Raw genomic sequence first — 5092 nt, forward strand, 5'->3', positions numbered from 1 at the left:
TAATTGTTCTGGATATTTAGTTTATTTTGAATAAATCTATATATGATTTATGTTGCGAGATTGTTACAACTTGATCATCAACGATTAGATTAGTGCATTACAATACAAGAAGTTGCGAAATCTAAACTGCTTGCAATTTAAGTATTCATTATTCACTTCCATAACAGATCACAAACTTACTTCATATTCATGTAATTTTGCAGGAAAGGAAAAAAAATACGTCATTTTCGTATCGATGGGGTTTCAGGAGCCATACAAAATTATTGTTAGACTGTTAGTTGCGCATGATTTACACTTTCGACCCTTTTCTTCTATTTTTCTGTCCTCTATCAATTATTTCTCCTTCAATAATTTCGTATATCAATAATCGAAGGTTAATAGTATTGAAAAATTGATTTTGTTTCTTGTCATATATTAAATTTTTAAACATAATATAATATTAACTTTTTAAACATTAAATATATATATATCTCTAAAAAATATTAATAAATATTCTTTTAATGTTGAATACTTATTCTCAAATCCGAATGATAATATATGGAATATTTTTCCTATAATGTAGTAAAAAAATCGACATCAAAGTTTATCACATGTTTGACAAAAAAAGAGTTGATCGGTTGTCTATGGTGTAGCTTGTCGCGACAATGGGGCTCCTAACATCTTTTCCTTGACTATCTTCCCAAGTGAGATAACCGAAAGATACTTCCTCTTCAAGCTTTGGTGGGCACTTCAATCCTGAGCTTGAAACTTTTATTCTCGTTTATTTCCTTGAACACCAGCGTGTCTGGCTCGACGGTTACCTTAAATCCCTTAATCGGTGTCAATGTTGCTTTGTACATGAAGCTTCCTTTTTCAAAATTTTTTACCGTTCTTCCAAACTCCCTCGTGCTACTCAAATTCGCTGTCACATTCGTTCCATTGAAATACGCTATAAAAGAAGGGTAATTAAGATCTAAAGAAGGCTCTGAACAGTTGGTTGATGCTGATTTCGTGATGGTTTTGATTTGTTGTGCCGTAAAATTTAGACTGAAAATAAATTTGATATAATCTTCAACGGTAGAATCGTATACGAGTCCGGGGTTCGGTGCTTTGTTGTGATTGATAAAGCCAGCTCCCATGGCTAGAGGAGTGGCTGGTCGGAAAGCGGAACCGGCATCCTTGATAGGACTGCCGGTGTTATCAATGGGATCAGACGTAGTCATCAAGGCAGAACGGATTGCCGCAGCGCTCTAATCGGGATGTACTCCTTTGAGTAGCGCTGTAATTCCCGATGCATGGGGTCGTGCCATGGATGTTCCCGAAAGTAAATTGTAGTTAGAAAACATCGTTTCGTTATTCAGACGAGACACTGCGATATTTGGCGGCCAGACAGCTAGGATTAAGTCACCGGGGGCCATAATATCAGGCTTCAGAACCGATGGGGAACTGAAGGTCGGTCCTCTAGATGTATAGCTAGCTACGGTAGGTGAAGGTTTCGAACCCAGGAATGTTTTTATGAACTCGATTCTGGCTTTTGGGTTTTTGTTGGTTTTAATGTACCGCACGACAGCATCGCCGTCTTTTTGTTCCAAGAAAATAGACGGGAAAGGGCTTTGAATGAATATATCCAATTGGGTGCTATTTGTTATGAACACACCAGCGACATTCCCCGCAAACTGATTGTTGTCAAATTGATAACTGAGTGAATCTTCCCTGCCTGGATCTTGGCAAACAATAACGCCTCCCGCAAATTTCTTCAATTCACTTATTTCATCACATGCGTCCATAAAAACAATTGGGAATTGGCTTGAAGAGAAATTCAAAGGATAAAGAGCCTCACTGTTGACAAAAACATCACTTCTGAAGCTTAAACTTGCGCCGAAAGATCTATCCAGTGTACCGGCAGCCACCGTTAAAACCCAAGGGATTCCGTTGTGTAGGGTTCCCAAACCCGGCCCTGCATTTCCTGCTGATGTAGAAACGAAAATGTTCTTCTCTATGGCAGCAAATGTGGCTATTGCGATGGGGTCTTCATACAGTTGAAGGTTATCCATGCCAAATGACATCGAAAGAACATCGACACTGCCAGTAATCGCTTGATCAATGGCGACAATTATGTCTGTCATGTACGCACCTTGAGGCCAAATAACATTATACATGGCAACTCGAGCCCCTGGGGCCATTCCTCGGGCAGTTCTGTTGGCGTATCCGAAATACGACGCATCTTGCACGTAAGTTCCGGCAGCAGTTGATGAAGTGTGCGCACGTAAGTTCCGGCAGCAGTTGATGAAGTATGCGTCCCGTGTCCTGCAGTGTCTCGTGTAGAATTCATTGAAATGGTGATACTGGGATCGTTGCCAATCAAACCTTTATTGAAAGTATGAGCCTTCAAGCCAAAAACCTTTATACATGGCAACTCGAGCACCTGGAGCCATTCTTCGGGCGGCTCCGTTGGCATATCCAAAGTACGAAGCATCTTGCACGTAAGTTCCGGCAGCAGTCGATGAAGTATGAGTCCCATGTCCTTCACTGTCTCGTGGAGAATTCATTGAAATGCTGATATTGGGATTTTTGGCAATCAAACCTTTATTGAAAGACCTTTCACCAATTAGCTTTTTGTTGCAGAGTGAAGAGTTGAATTCGGCGCCACTCTCGCAATCCCCTTTCCATTTCACTGGAACATCAGTCATTCCATCATCATTAAAGCTTTCACTTTCAGGCCAAACCCCAGTATCAATCACCCCAATGATGACATCTTCGCCAAAATTCGAGACCGGCCATGCACCGGTATGGGAATTCAAGCCAATAAACTCGAAAGAGTGAGTAGTATCGAGCTTCACGGTTCTATCTCTAACGGAAGAAACATAACCGGGAGCGTTTTTCAAGGCCTCAAGTTGAGCCGGTGTGAGACTGGCACTGAAACCTTGAATAACATGGTTATAACTATAGATAAGTTTAGCAGTGGAGATTGTTGAGTTAGGTGATAAAGATAAAAGGGTGGACCTATACCAACTTTCGCGGCCGCTGAACGCTTGGGGCATGGCGGAGAGGTCCATGTGAATAATATAGTTGGCGGCTTGTACCAGCTTCATAGAGATGAGAGAGAGAATGAAGGACAGGCAAATAAAGAGGAGTTTGATACAATCGGGTGCCATGGTAGAGACTGAAATTTGGGACGCAATCTTTTTTGAAGAACATAGTGAATTTTGTAAAGCTTTATATAGGGAAATAGGATGCGTGTGAACTGAAGTTATTTCTTTTGACTAAAAAAACAGAAGTTGCATCCTATTTGAAGCAAAGTGTGATAACAGTTGGTGGCAGTAGCCAATCCATGCTTTTAAATGATGATCCTAATGGGTCTTTTAGACACCAAAACTTGCAAGAAATCAACAATGTTGAAACCCTTTGATGATTGGTAAGGTCGTTGATGAAATGACTTGTAGCCAAACATTGAGTCATGGGATTGATCCCAAATCATAAGAAATGAAGTTTAGTGGATAAGGATTTATTATTATTATTATTATTATTAAGTAAAGAGATATTATATTTTTAAGATAAATATCAAGATTTTAATATTATGTTTAGTGGATAAGGATTTATTATTATTATTATTAAGTAAAGAGATATTATATTTTTAAGATAAATATCAAGATTTTAATATTATATATAATGGTATTTTTCGAAAGTTAATATATATCCTGCCTAATTTTAGTTATGATATTTAAGTCAAAAGTTATATATTTTAAATAATATATTGCTCTTATATCAATATATTCCCAAAAATGTTGCTTTGCAAAATGAGAAAATCCCATTGCTATCTGTTATGGGATTTTGTTGATCTTTATGATTTCTAATTCAATTATATTTCCATATATATGACTATATTCCATAGTTGACTATAAAAAAAGTAAAATGGGAAACTATTTATCATTTTAAATTATAATCAAAATTAACGTAATGGTGCTCAATTATAATCAATCTAATTCAAAAAAAATTGATAATTTCATAATTTGATTAATCAAAATCGTTAATACGCTTAAAAACAGGTTATTATATATATATATATATATTAGGATTATAATTTGTTACACCGTATGTAGGGATGGCAACGGGTCGGATTATTGATCAACCTAATCCGACCCGAAAATATGCACCTTCCACTGGATTCGACCCTATCTAAAAAATTTATATCCTACATCTGACCCGAAAAAATATAAATCCTCCACCCGACTTCGATCCGACCTGGTATAAATTAAAGATTTAATTAAAAAATAAATTTTTTAAAGAAATTACATTATTATTCTCAAGTTGGGTCGGAGTTTTTTAACCCTCCACCCGAACCCGACCTGACTTCACCACTTAAAAAATCCGACCCAAACTCGAAATTCTTTTTAAAAAAATCCAACCCAATTGGGTCGGATCGAAACCCGTCGAATGCAAGTGAAATTGTCATCCCTACTCGTATGTGAAATAGAATTGATTTTTTTTTGACAAATTTTAAATTTACTTAGAGGAGAAGGGAAGGAAGACTTTAGGAGAAGAAAAGGGGTGCTTGATCTAGAACCTATAACCTAAGGAAATATGAGAGAACAAAAATGAGTAGCTTATATATATATATCATATTTTAAAAAAATAAATTTATTTTGATAAATTCTAAATATAGTAAAGAAGAGGGAAATGATAACTCTAAGGGAAGAAATGAAAGTACTTGATCTAAAATATATGACCTAAAAAATTACGAGAGAATAAAAATGAATAACTTAATCAACCGAACAAATATACTTGCTCAATTCACAAACTATTTTAAGATGATGAAAAGTATAATATTTTATGACTTATTATTTAATACACATGCTTGTTAAAAATTATTTCACACAATTTATCCATTTTAATCATAATTTATAAACCATGAAGTCTAAATCCCAACCTTAAAATCTCAAATCATAAAACTTAAAATCTCAAACATTAAATAACAAAAATGATTTTAAAATGCACACATTTTTCATATTTATTACCTTTAAATTTTTAAAATGTAATGACTCGAATTTTGAGTCAATATGTGGGATTTGACTCGTGCTAGTCTTGGACCGAGATTTAGGAGCTTAATTGGACC

General features: G+C 35.8%; 1 pseudogene; it reads right to left on the reverse strand.

The window, feature by feature from the left end:
• Nucleotides 1–586: 586 nt before the first annotated feature.
• LOC120154457 lies at nt 587–3201 on the reverse strand (annotated as a pseudogene).
• Nucleotides 3202–5092: the final 1891 nt, after the last annotated feature.

The sequence above is a fragment of the Hibiscus syriacus genome, unplaced genomic scaffold (genome assembly GCF_006381635.1).
Source record: "Hibiscus syriacus cultivar Baekdansim isolate YM2019G1 unplaced genomic scaffold, ASM638163v2 tig00111131_pilon, whole genome shotgun sequence".
NCBI lineage: Eukaryota > Viridiplantae > Streptophyta > Magnoliopsida > Malvales > Malvaceae > Hibiscus > Hibiscus syriacus.